The sequence below is a fragment of the Sphaeramia orbicularis genome, chromosome 6, assembly GCF_902148855.1.
Source record: "Sphaeramia orbicularis chromosome 6, fSphaOr1.1, whole genome shotgun sequence".
Taxonomy (NCBI): Eukaryota; Metazoa; Chordata; class Actinopteri; order Kurtiformes; family Apogonidae; genus Sphaeramia; species Sphaeramia orbicularis.
In genome coordinates this window covers 15,291,183-15,304,599 of record NC_043962.1, presented here as the reverse complement: position 1 = coordinate 15,304,599, position 13,417 = coordinate 15,291,183, and the positions used below count along the sequence as shown (strand labels likewise).

Genomic DNA, 13,417 nt, shown 5'->3' with positions numbered 1-13,417 from the left:
CATATTGTGGTGTTGTTTCTTTCAGTTGCGCAGCGGACTGCAGAAAAACAAAACAGTGTTGACATATTGTGGACATTTGATCTGTCTTCTTTTATTCCAGATGGATATGAGAAGAATTAAACTGCAGATGTTTATTTTAGTTCCTTATGTGAACTCTTGTAAAAATGGGATTTAGTTTTGGTTTATTCATTCCTTTTCTGTAATCGTTTAATCTTCTAGAGGGTCATGTAGGGGCTGGAGTCTGTCGCAAAATCCTGGATATGTCACCGTTTGAACACAAGCCCAACATGTAGGAAACAGAGAAGTATTAACCTGGTGAAATGCATGTCTTTTGGATGTCAGGAGGAAGCTGAAATACCCAGAGAACCCACAAAAACATGCAAACTCCTAGTTTTTGTTCATTATCGTGTAAGAAGTCTAAGTTCTCCTTTTTCTGGGTCATCGTTCATCCTTAGTAGTTTTTTGAAGTTTAACTGGACTGGTTTTGTTCTTGAAAACGTTTCATCTCTCATCCAAGAGACTTCATCAGCTCTATTTGCTGGAAGGGGGAGTGGTCTGTGCCGGTTGTTTTTCCCTATATGTTAATGACCCAAACCAATCCAGTTGAACTTTGAAAAACTACTGAGGATATCAGATACAAATCATTAATGATTCATACGTCAATAATGGCCAGTGCATTATAAATGATGATGAAGATATAGAAAAATGGGATATATTTATGCCGCGTTTCCACTATGTGGTACCAGCTCGACTTGACTCGACTCAGCCTTTTTGCGTTACCATTACGTAAAAGAACCTGGAATCTGATACTTAGCTCTAGCTTTTTGGTATCTGCTCGGCCAAAGTTCCAAAACATACTAAAACGTGACTTGTAAGCACTGTAGATCACTGATTGGTCAGAAAGGTGTCTCTGCGTCATCAATGTGTGACCCGCCATTTTAAAAAATAGGACCAATGGCCTTGTAGCTTACCGGCCAAACTAAAAGCTTTGGGAAATGTATCCAGATGCCATTTATTATCACCAGTTCTGTGTATTTATTCTATTACAGAAATAGCCCATGTTTTGGTCATATTCCAATCAGATCTGTAAAAAATTCAAATTCCAACTTGATATCATTGATACTTACTGATTTATTGGATCAATTCACTTCCTATCTGTTATAATGGGAAAATTTTTCAAAGTCGCACCAAATCCAGAATCAGATCTGGATCAAAATAATTTCAATAACTTGTGTTGGCATCATCGTAAAGAAGCTGTATACCAAGTTTGAAGTCAATCAGAACTGTAGTTTAGGAGAAAAAGACGATTGAAATTTTTCCCCATAAGAGCCCATGTTAAATTTTCCGTAAGCTCCCACATCCAGAAGAAGATCCTGATCAGCATGTGGGCATTATGTTTTGGTCATCTCCTCATCAGGGCTGGACTGTAGAAATTTACACTGGATATCATTTATACAGGGTGGGGAAGCAAAATTTACAATGAACATTTAGTTGTTTTTTTCTCAGCAGGCACTACGTCAATTGTTTTGAAACCAAACATATATTGATGTCATAATCATACCTAACACTATTATCCATACCTTTTCAGAAACTTTTGCCCATATGAGTAATCAGGAAAGCAAACGTCAAAGAGTGTGTGATTTGCTGAATGCACTCGTCACACCAAAGGAGATTTCAAAAATAGTTGGAGTGTCCATAAAGACTGTTTATAATGGAAAGAAGAGAATGACTATGAGCAAAACTATTAGGAGAAAGTCTGGAAGATACTATTAAAGAAGAATGGGAGAAGTTGTCACCCGAATATTTGAGGAACACTTGCGCAAGTTTCAGGAAGCGTGTGAAGGCAGTTATTGAGAAAGAAGGAGGACACATAGAATAAAAACATTTTCTATTATGTCAATTTTCTTGTGGCAAATAAATTCTCATGACTTTCAATAAACTAATTGGTCATACACTGTCTTTCAATCCCTGCCTCAAAATATCGTAAATTTTGCTTCCCCATCCTGTATTTACTGAGTTATTACATCGATCCACTTCCTATCTCTTATAATGGGGAAATTTTTCAAAGTCGCACCAAATCCAGAATCAGATCTGGATCCAAATAATTTCACTAACTTTTGTTGACATCATCATAAAGAAGCTGGATACCAAGTTTGAAGTCAATCGGAATTGTAGTTTCGGAGAAGAAGACGATTGAAAGTTTTGTAATAGACGACGACGGACAACGACAGACAACGACAGACAACGCCGACGGATGCCGCATGACGACAATAGCTTATGGCCTGTTGGCCGGTAAGCTAAAAAAACAGATTCGGAAGTTTAGAGTAAATATACTGGTAGGTTAATCCACATGAGGACAGCCCGCAAAACTACACCGTGGTCAGTTGAGAAGGTTCAGATGTTTCTGTCCTTGGCGGCTGACAGAAAAATTCAGCGTGTGCTTGACGAGGCAACACGCAACAAGCGAGTTTATTGGCAACTCTGAGCAGACGTCATGGAAGTTACGCACCGTGTTGCTGTGACATCAGGTACTCTAAAGTCGGTTTTATCCTGTAATAGAAAAGTTCTCCAGGAATAGTACCTGAGTCAAGTCAAGCTGGTTCCACGTAGTTGAAACGCGGGATTAGATGTTTTAGAGAACCACCGCATTCACAATCACATTTTCATGGAAGAAGCTCATACTGTACAGACTCTTCCCTTGACTGACACAAATGATTACATTGCATACTTTATTAAACTGCACAGAATATCTATATCTAATCCCCAAAATCCCCTTTTATTGGACTTTGTCATAAGTCTGTACAATGAGATTTAATTTCCATTTTTTCACTCATTCATTAACCCTTTAAACCTTAAGCCTAAAATGGGCCTTCTGGACTTTTTTTTAAAATTTTTATTCTGACTATAAAAAGGTTAGAAAATATGCTGTGAATGAGTCATTTTACCCACTTTTCCAGAGCACTTAGAGCTTTCAAAATCTAGCAGTCATTTACAATTTACTGCATGTTATAATACTGCTAAAACGGCTTCTTCTCCAGCTTGTAGTACAGGTGTGGGTGAAATTATCATAATAACCCAGTAAAGCCTATAAACCAGGGGTCTCAAACATGCAGCCCAGGAGCCAAATGCAGCCCACCAAAGGTTCCAGTCCACCCTGTGGGATGAATTTGCAAAGTGCTTTTGATCTCATTTTCATTCAGGTTCCACATACAGACCAATATGATCTCAAGTAAAGTAACAGCATAATAACCTATAAAAAATAATGACTCCATATTTTCTTCTGGGTTTGATGTGAAAAAAATAATATGACATTATGTCAGTAAAAAATGACAACTTCAAATTTTTGTCTTGTTTTTAGTGTAAAAGAAACATTAAATTATGAAAATATTTACATTTACAAACTATCCTTTAACAATAAAACATGAATAACCTGAACAAATATGAACAACCTGAAATGTTTAAAGAAAATCAAGCACAATTTTAACAATTTTCTGCCTGTTTCTAAGTGTTTAGTGTCTTTGTTGATCCGATCCATAATGCACATGTAGAAATGATAAGATGAGGCATAATATTGTTAAAATTGCACTGATTTTTCTTTTTCTCTTTCAGTTTTTTCAGGTTATTCACATCTTTTTTGTTTGGATAGTTTATAAAAGTAAGTATTTTCATAATTTAATGGGGTTTTTTTGCACTAAAACAAAGATGAAAATTTGGAGTTGTCATTATTTATAGGTTATTATGTTATTATTTTACTGGTCCAGCCCACTTGAGATCAAATCGGGCTGAATGTGGCCCCTGAAAGAAAATGAGTTTGAGACCCCCGTTTTAAACCTTAAGCCTAAAATGGGCTCTTTTTTTTTTATTTTGTCTATAAAAAGGTTAGAAAGCTGTGAGTGAGTCCTTTTGCCCACTTTTCTAGAGCACTTAGAGCTTTCAAAGTCTTGCAATCATTTACAATTTACTGCATGTTATAATACTGCTAAAAGGGCTTCTTCTCCAGGGTCAGAACACAGTAATGTCCCATCAGAGAGCGAACATTAGTTGATCGCCATTCCAACATTTATTTCAACATAAAGTAGCTCCTTGTTTTGGATAATCCCTTATGGTCCAACTAAAGCAAAAATGAATTTAAAAGTAAAAATTTGTTTCATTTAGCAACACTAATCTATCAAATTATCTCTAAAATGTCCTGTCAGAGAGATTTCGAACACCATGTTTTGACCCTCCAGCTTCTAGTACAGACGTGAGTGAAATTATCGCAATGATCTAATAAAGCCTATAAAGCACAGGTGTCAAACATGCGGCCCGGGGGCCAAATCTGGCCCACCAAAGGGTTTAGTCCGGCCCTTTGCATGAATTTGTAAAATGCAAAAAATTACACCAAGATATTAACAATCATTTTAGTTCAGTGTCCACATTCAGACCAATATGATCTAAAGTGGGTCGGATCACTAAAATACTACGGTAATAACCTATAAACACACACAACTCCAAATGTTTCTCTTTGTAAATATAAACATTTTCATGTATTTACACTAAAACAAAGTATAATTTCGCAAAAAAACTGTAAATAACCTGAACAAATATGAACCACCTGAAATGTCTTAAGAGAAGGAAGTGCAATTTTAACAATATTATGTCTGTAAAAGACAAACTGAAGCAAAGTATTGTTAAAATTACACTTATTTTTTTCAGTTTGTTCACGTTCTTCACATTGTTTTAAAGGAATTGTTTGTAGATGTAAACAATTTTCATTATGTAATTTTACTTTTTTCACACTAAAACATAGAGGAAAGTTTGGAGTTGACATTTTTTATATATTATTATGTTATTATTTTACAGGTCCAGCCCACTGCAGATCAAATGTAACTGAATGTGGCCCCTGAACTAAAATGAGTTTGACACCCCTGCTGTAAAGTCTCAGGTTTCAGAAACCACTGGAATTTTTCCAATGGGACAAACAGTGAATGAGTTACAGCCATCCAAACTGTATATGTCAGCGATGGCACGTCAGGTTTTACAGAGTTAAGAGTATTTTCAGGCTTAACACAGGGCCATAAAACTCTAAAATGAACCTTGTGTTTTTCTCTCGACCTCTCCCTTCATCAGCCTCTCTACTTTCCTGGTTTCTCTCTCCACTCCTTCACTCTGTATTCACCTCTCTGCTCACATTGTGTGTCTCATCTATTCTCCGTCCCTCTCATCTTTCTTTTCTCTCTTTGCCGCCCTCTCCTCTCTCCTCGTGCCTCTGTCTCCACCTTCTCATCACTCATTCTGTTTCCTCCTCCTTCGCTCTCGTCGGACTTCCTCCCTCTCATCCTTCATCTCTGTCCCTCACCCTCTTTCTCCTCCGTTCATTTCTCTAAGTGAAACACAACTCCCCGCGCTGTTTCTCTATGCATGATACATCCTACAGACTACGTGTCCCATTCCTCTTACTCTCATTTATCACTCGTGTCCTCTCTGTTTTCTCATCCTGGTGCGACACTTAAGTGTAACCTTTAACTTCATTCTTTCTGACTGATGTGTACATGTGCCGACGTTGTTATTGCTTTCCTTTGTGTAAGCAATGACAGTGTCAATCTGAGACACCATTAGGGGTGTCAGACATATGGCCCATGGGCTAAAACCAGCCTGCCAAAGCGTCCAGTCCGACCCGTGGGAAGAATTTATGAAATGCAAAAATTACACTGAAGTAGGGCTGGGCGATAAAACGACAATGATATGTATCGCAATATAACTTTTCCTCTATAGAAGTATGAGACATGCTCGATAAAACTTCGACATTTGTCCATGTTTTGACAGACATGAGAACAGCCAGACGCGGTGGTGCAGTGGATAGCACTCATGCCTCACAGCAAGAAGGTCTTGGGTTCGATTCCAACAGCAATGGGAGCCTTCTGTATGGAGTTTGCATGTTCTCCCTTTGTCTGCATGGGTTCTCTCCGGGTACTCTGGCTTCCTCCAGCCATCCGAAGACATGCACTGATAGGTTAATTGGTTAATCTAAATCAGGGATCTCAAACTCATTTTCTTTCAGGGGCCACATTCAGCCCGATTTGATCTAAAGTGGGCCAGACCAGTAAAAAAACAAAACAAAATAACCTATAAATAATGACGACTCCAAATTTTTTTCTTTGTTTTAGTGCAAAACAACCCATTAAATTCTGAAAATATTTACTTTTATAAACTATTCAAACAATAAAGATGTGAATAACCTGAAAAAACTGAAATTTCTTAAGAAAAATAAGTGCAGTTTTAACAATATAATAACAGGAGAAACAGAAATAAGCCTCTGGCTTCAGCTTCTTTCTTTTTCAGTTACCAATTGTGTTCATTTTATGTTTGTTTGTTTTTTTAATATGTATGTGTTTTGTATTTAACTGAAATAAACATTCATTCATTCATTCATTCATTCAATATTCTGCCTCAATTTATCATTTCTACATGTGCATTATGGATCAGATCTACAAAGACACTAAACACTTAGTAACTGGCAGAAAATAGTTAAAATTGTGCTTCATTTTCTTTAGACATTTCAGGTTGTTCATATTTGTTCAGGTTATTCACATTTTATTGTTACAGGATAGTTTGTAAATGTAAATATTTTCATAATTTAATGTTATTTTTTGCACTAAAACAAAGACAAAAATTTGAAGTTATTAATTCAAGATTATTTTTGTCTTAATTTATTATTTTTTTTTTTTTAACTTAATTGAACTTTTTTTTTTGCTCAATTCAAATTTTTTTCCTTAATTCAAGCTATTTTTTTTTTTTTTTTTTTTGCTTAATTCAATTCAGGACTGTGGAATTTTTGCACTTTGCAAATTCATCTCCCACGGGCCGGATTAGAACATTTGCCAGGCCACATTTGGCCCCCGGGCCGCATGTTTGAGACCCCTGACCTAAATTGCCCATAGGTGTGAATGTGAGAGTGACTGTTTGTCTCTATATGTCAGCCCTGCAATGAACTGGTGACATGTCCAGGGTGTATTCCACCTTCGCTCATAAGTAGCTGGGATAGGCTCCAGCGACCCCCGAGACCCTAGTGAGGATACAGTGGGTTCAGAAAATAAATGAATGCATGAGAACAGCCAATCATAGTTAAGTAGCACCGCACCGAACTAATCACGCTAGAGCCACGGCAAGTTAGGTTGACGCACACAGCACAGACGTAAGAGCTGCAGCACACATGCTAATGTTTGGGCCACAGCAGGAGGTTATGAGTGTTCCCTCGAGAGAAAATATGACCAAGAACTCGGGCAACCGGGTTACTGAAAAGTAGGGTGCGAATAGTTTCAATTGTGGCATACGACAGAGGCATAAAAGCCAGGAGTCCAACGGTCAAAGCATGTTGTTTCACTTTAGGTTTACGCTACTTATGGCACGGAGGTACACACAGATCGACAGATGGGGGGGATTGAGGTACGAGCCTACCGCACTACCAACATATGGTCATGTAACTGAAACTCATGGATAAAGCGTGTGGGGGGGGCAATTCTAAGAGTGGAGGGAGGGACTTCTCCATAAGTTTCGCAAAGTACTGTATGTATTTCTTTCTCTCTCTCTGATGTCGTCACAACTAAGTTATGAGTAACAGAAAATTCAAGCTTGACAAAAAATAGTGATTTGATTTATATTGTGATACATATCAATATTGTCTGATATGAAAAAAAATTTATCATGATATGTTTTTTTTCTATATCGCCCAGCCCTACACTGAAGATATCAGCGGTCAAAGATGTCAAAATCACTTTAGTTCTGACTGGAGAAACACATTCACAGTTAATGTATTACAAGAAGCAAACAGGTTACAGTTAGAATTTTTGCTGAGCAAGAAAGGTCACCAGAGGTATTTGCGATTTAAGCCTTTCTCACAATTTTCAGAAAATAGATTCAACCCTGGTGGTTTCCAAAGTTTTGGAGTTTAAATAAGGCCCAAAATGATCCATTTCATGTCTCCTCAGGACTGAATTTTTTTGTTACTTGTTCCATCTATGTTTTCTGCTTATGTCATTTTTGTCTCATTTTGTATTTTTTGTTACATCTCTGCATTTCACATAGCTTTGCTCATTACTCATGACATTTGAGAAGTAAAAACAGCTTAGTGTTGAGGAGGACTTTTGGACTATTACTACACTACTATGGAAGAGCAGGTGGTGAATGCGGTAACAGACAAAATCCAGGATCAGAGTACAGCTGTACTCAGATTTCTGTAAGTTTTTAGGTGTTTAAGTACTTTGGTTATGGTTGGAAAAGACGGTAGTTTTCTGAGAATTGACTCTTGAGCTTCACTGACAGAATGGTGAGTTCTTTTTTTTTTTTTTTATTTTGAAGCATACGTAAACACATAAGCCACTGAATAGAACAATATTAGTATTTCCAGATGCTAGAGGAGATGTTCTTTTAACTATTTTTAATGAGGTCACTGAACTCTTTGGGTAAAAACAAACATCGCTAGCTATTATTCAGAGAGCTAAAACACTATGATTTTAGATGGTCCGTATTATGACTGAGGGGGATCTATAAACATTATCAATTATGCTGTGTGTCTTTTTTTTTTTTATCACATCTTTGGAGACGCGGTATGTTTTCCTAACCCTTACCCAGTGCTATCAGTTGTAGACATAAAAAGTTTGATGATGCTGTTTTTCAGAGACGTGGTTGTTTTTACAGCTTATTCTTTTCCTCAAAAATGTCAAGTGCATGAGTCGTTGAAACACTCAAAGTGAATATGTATTTATCTATAAACATAGATGCGGTTCAGAAATATTGAGATTACATACTGTTAGCCTCATAGCATAATAGCATAAAAGTCATACACTATATGGACAAAAGTATTGGGACACGTTGAATTCAGGTGTTTCTTTTCAAACAAGGGTCTAGGATGAAAAAAAACCCATGAAAAATGTCATATTAGAGTTTTATATTTTCATAAACAACATAGTGATGACTAATTTTGATGTTTATATCTCAGATCAGCATGAACAGCTGTGGCCATGATGTGCCCCAATATTTTTGTCCATATAGTTTACAAACATCACTATTTCCTTAAAATTTAATGGAAGATTTTTCATTACTAAGTGAGATGTGAAGAAAGTAGATGGTTAGTTGCACAAAACATATTTTAGAAATTTAGCAGGAGAACATTTAAAAGCATAGTCATGTATATAACAAAAAAAACACAAAAAAAAACAAGTGGTGCCAGGCACAACAAACCCTTCCCTTCGCATGTATTGTAGCTTATTTTGGCATCGATCCAGCTGATGCCATCGTGTCTGTGCATGTGCTGATGTCAGCATATCAACTGCCTCTATATATGTGCCAAGTTTGAAGTAAATTTAAACAAAATTGATGTTTTTATAGACATTTGAAATTTTGCCCATTATCAGAAAATGGGAGAAGAAAAAAGATTTTAAAAATTCATAAAAATTTTTTACTTTGACCTACTTCTCTCAAAATGTAACCACATCTATTCTGGGTCACTGGCAATCTATAAACCCAATTTGGTATGAATTCAATCAATAGTTTTACTGCTAGAGTGTTAATAAACAAAGAAACAAACAAACCGAATCAAAAACAATACTCCTTGCCTCCCCCTCGGGGGGCAGGGTAGAAATTTAAAAAAAAAAATCTGTATTGAGAGAAATTAAGTAAAAACCATCTCTGAGGCATTTTGGAAGCAAAGATAACAATTTAAATCAAACCAATGCAATGATATTTATCCCAATATAAGCTATATTATGACATTTGTCATTATTGTTTTCTATCTCAGACCCCTGTTAGAAAAGAAACACCTGAATTCAACGCGTCCCAATACTTTTGTCCACATAGTGTTTGGTGCTAATGATATGTCGTTTACAGGTAATTTGCAGAAATGTATGATGTCACTATTTTGGCAAAAAGCTGCCGATGTTATATGTAATGGAAATGAAAAGGGATGAAATACATGCAGAGTTTTTAGTGTCCTCACGTAGTTTTAAGAAGCAAAAGTTGTTCCAGCAAAACATTACAACAATCCAAGTTTGAGTGAGATAAAGACACTGCAAATCCCATTTTAACGACTTTGCAATTAACACATATTTATGTCAGTTTGTCATCTCAGCATTTCCATTCTCTTAATTACACCAAGTGGCTTTGTGAATTTTAAGAGGTTTTGAGCTACATCTCATAACAAACTTAACTCAGTGAATGTGGATCCTGAGTTGTGCAGGACACACACACACACACACACACACACACACACACACACACACACACACAAGTGGAAGTACTATTGCTTCACTGATTTCTCCAAGGGTCTCACAGAGGCCTGGGGGACATGTGCTCCTCAAGAAGAGGACATTAACCCTTTATTTCCAAACGTTATTCACAATTCTATTAAAAAAAACCCAAAAACATCATTGTGTTGTTACTGTCAAGCAGATGCTAATTTAAGTGTAGACTGTTCATTTGAATATTGCACATACAACAGCAACGATTCAAATTAGAGGCATTATGCACAATTGGCATAATAAACACATTTTCCTGTCTCAGGTATGTGGATTATTGATGCTGCTATTTATGAGTTCCTAGAGTCAATAATAACTAATAATGATCCAAAACTCAGTAGAATGTCATGAAATTAATAACAAAGTTACGGGAACAGGGTTTTGAAACTGATCCATGAACGTCAGGGTTTGTAGAGAACATATGTACACTGTCGTCCATAAAGTTGGATTAAACTATTTTTACCTTTTCTCATGAAATGACTGTGACAATGTGATTTCTTCTTGATAGATAAAGCATAACTGGGACTCAATATGTAATCATTGCAGCTGGTCTAATGTGAATACTGATGTGTAAATAGGAATAAAATGAGAAATGTGTGTGAAAACAAATTTTTTTCAACTTTATGGTCAACAGTGTACATTCAAAAAGAGTGTTGAACAGCGCCTCATTACAAAAACAATGGAACATAGATAGATAGATAGATAGATAGATAGATAGATAGATAGATAGATAGATAGATAGATAGATAGAGAGAACATTGAGGGAAATTCACAATAGTCTATAAATGGTTAAAAAAAAAACATGCATCTCATAGTTTAAGTGTGGTCACCTGGAGAATTATCATCTATCACATCACATTTTTACCTCCATATTAACTTTTACACTCCTCCTACTCTTTGATATTGACCACATTCTCAGACTCAGCTTTATTGTCATTTGATCAATGGTACATGATAGAATGAAATATAATTACCCAGGTCTCGATAAAAGGATAAAATATAAAATAAAATATATAAAATGTAAATAGGGTAAAATAAAAACTACCATAAAATATGCAAATGGAGTAAAAAAATAATTAAATAACTTCTTTATACGTACAAAGTCTCACAGTATGCACCGCAGTATGGTTAACCCTTTATAGGACACTCATAGAAATACTCTGAAATACAAAATTTCAACCTTAGCGTGTTATTGAAGGCCAGAACAAGACGAGAATTTTTTCAAAATTTTTTATTCAGGGTCTCTGCAGGTCATTAAAAAGCATTAAAAGTCATTAGATAGATTTTGTGAAAATTAAGGCCTTAAATGGCATTAAAAAGCATTACAAAATTAAATACACTTGATGGAAAAAAGCATTGTTATTCAGGATTTATTTTGATTATATAAACATTTAATAATTTTGATCGGAAGTATAGTGTGATGATTGACAGGTGGAACCCTTTAATTGGCTATTGTTTATGCTTGTTTATGGCTGATACACAAAGTCACAACATCTGATGCTTGGAATGCAACGTGTTGTGAGCGTGCTCATGCTGTGGTAAAAGAGTATAGGGAATATTAGCAAATGTGGGAAAAACTGGAAATGCAAGTTTCAGCAGAAGTGGTTGGAGGAGAAACTATTCAGAACCTGGTTAAAGCCTGTCGAAGGTAAACTGTCAAAACTATATATAAAACTGTATCTGCAGTCGGACATGGGCATTACATTTGTTTAAAGTGACATAAAAAATGGCATTAAATTAGATTTGCTGATACCTGCAGAAACCCTGTTATTGCTATATAGAAAATCCTTTTTCCTGTATGTGGCAAAAAAAAAAATTCCAAGAAGTATGTATAAAAAATTCAAGAAAAACACATACACGGTGAAAGAAACATGTATTTTAGAACCTTAGACCAACGTAAGTGCTGATCCAGGCACTTTCACCCCTTTACATTAGTACCATTCATGGTACCTAACAAAGCAGGTACACTCACTGTTCATGCAGAGGTGGACCTGACAGACCCTGTAGACCAGGGACCTCAAACTCATTTTCTTTCAGGGGCCACATTCAGCCCAATTTGATCTGCAGTGGGCCGGACCAGTAAAATAATTGCATAATAAGCTATAAATAATGACAACTCCAAATTTTTTGTCTTTGTTTAAGTGCAAAAAACCCCATTAAATTATGAAAATACTTACTTTTATAAACTATCCAAACAAAAAAAGATGTGAATCACCTGAAAAAACTGCAATTTCTTAAGAAAAATAAGTACAATTTTAACAATAGTATGTCTCAACTTATCATTTCTACATGTGCATTATGGATCACTCATTTTAGTTCAGGGGCCACATTCAGCTAAATTTGACCTGAAGTGGGCCGAACTGGTAAAATAATAACATAATAATATATAAATAATGTCAACTCCAAACTTTTCTCTATGTTTTACAGCGAAAAAATTTAATTTACATTATGAAAAGGTTTACATCTACAGGGTGTCCCATAAGTCTCCATACATAGGTGACATAATACATTCCATACATATATGGTTCTAACTTGTATTTCTTTATATTTCTTCTTTATAGTTCCTCAGCAGTGGAGGACACACATTGAAATGTGTTCCCGACAAAATGGCAGTCATATAGAGCATATTATATAAATAAAAATGGTTTATGTCAAGAAACGTTTATTTTTCCTACGTATGGAGACTTATGGGACACCCTGTACAAACTATCCTTTCAAACAATGTGAATAACATGAACAAACTGAAAAAATAAGTGTAATTTTAACAATCTTCTGCCTCAGTTTATCAGTTACACATGTACATTATAACTTCCAGATCACAGTGGATCTACAAATGCACAAAACATTTAATAACAGGCAGAATCTTGTTAAAATCGCACTTTCTTCTCTTAAGACATTTCAGGTTGTTCATATTTGTTTAGGTTATTCACGTTTTTTTGTGAAATTACACTTTTAGTGTAAATACATGAAAATATTGATTTTTACAAAGAGAAAAATTGGGAGTTGTCATTATTTGTCGGTTATTATGATAGTATTTTACCGATTTGACCCACTTGAGATTGAATTAGTCTGAATGTGGAACCTGAGCTAAAAGGATTGTTAATATCTTCATGTAATTTTTGTTTTTCACAAATTCATCCCAAGGG

At 35.7% G+C, this 13,417-nt stretch overlaps 1 protein-coding gene across 4 annotated transcripts in view; it reads right to left on the bottom strand.

Moving 5' to 3' along the window:
* Positions 1-13,417, bottom strand: part of kcng4a (potassium voltage-gated channel, subfamily G, member 4a) — a 67,832-nt gene that overhangs the window by 1,977 nt on the left and 52,438 nt on the right. The gene's annotated exons all lie outside the window — the stretch shown is intronic.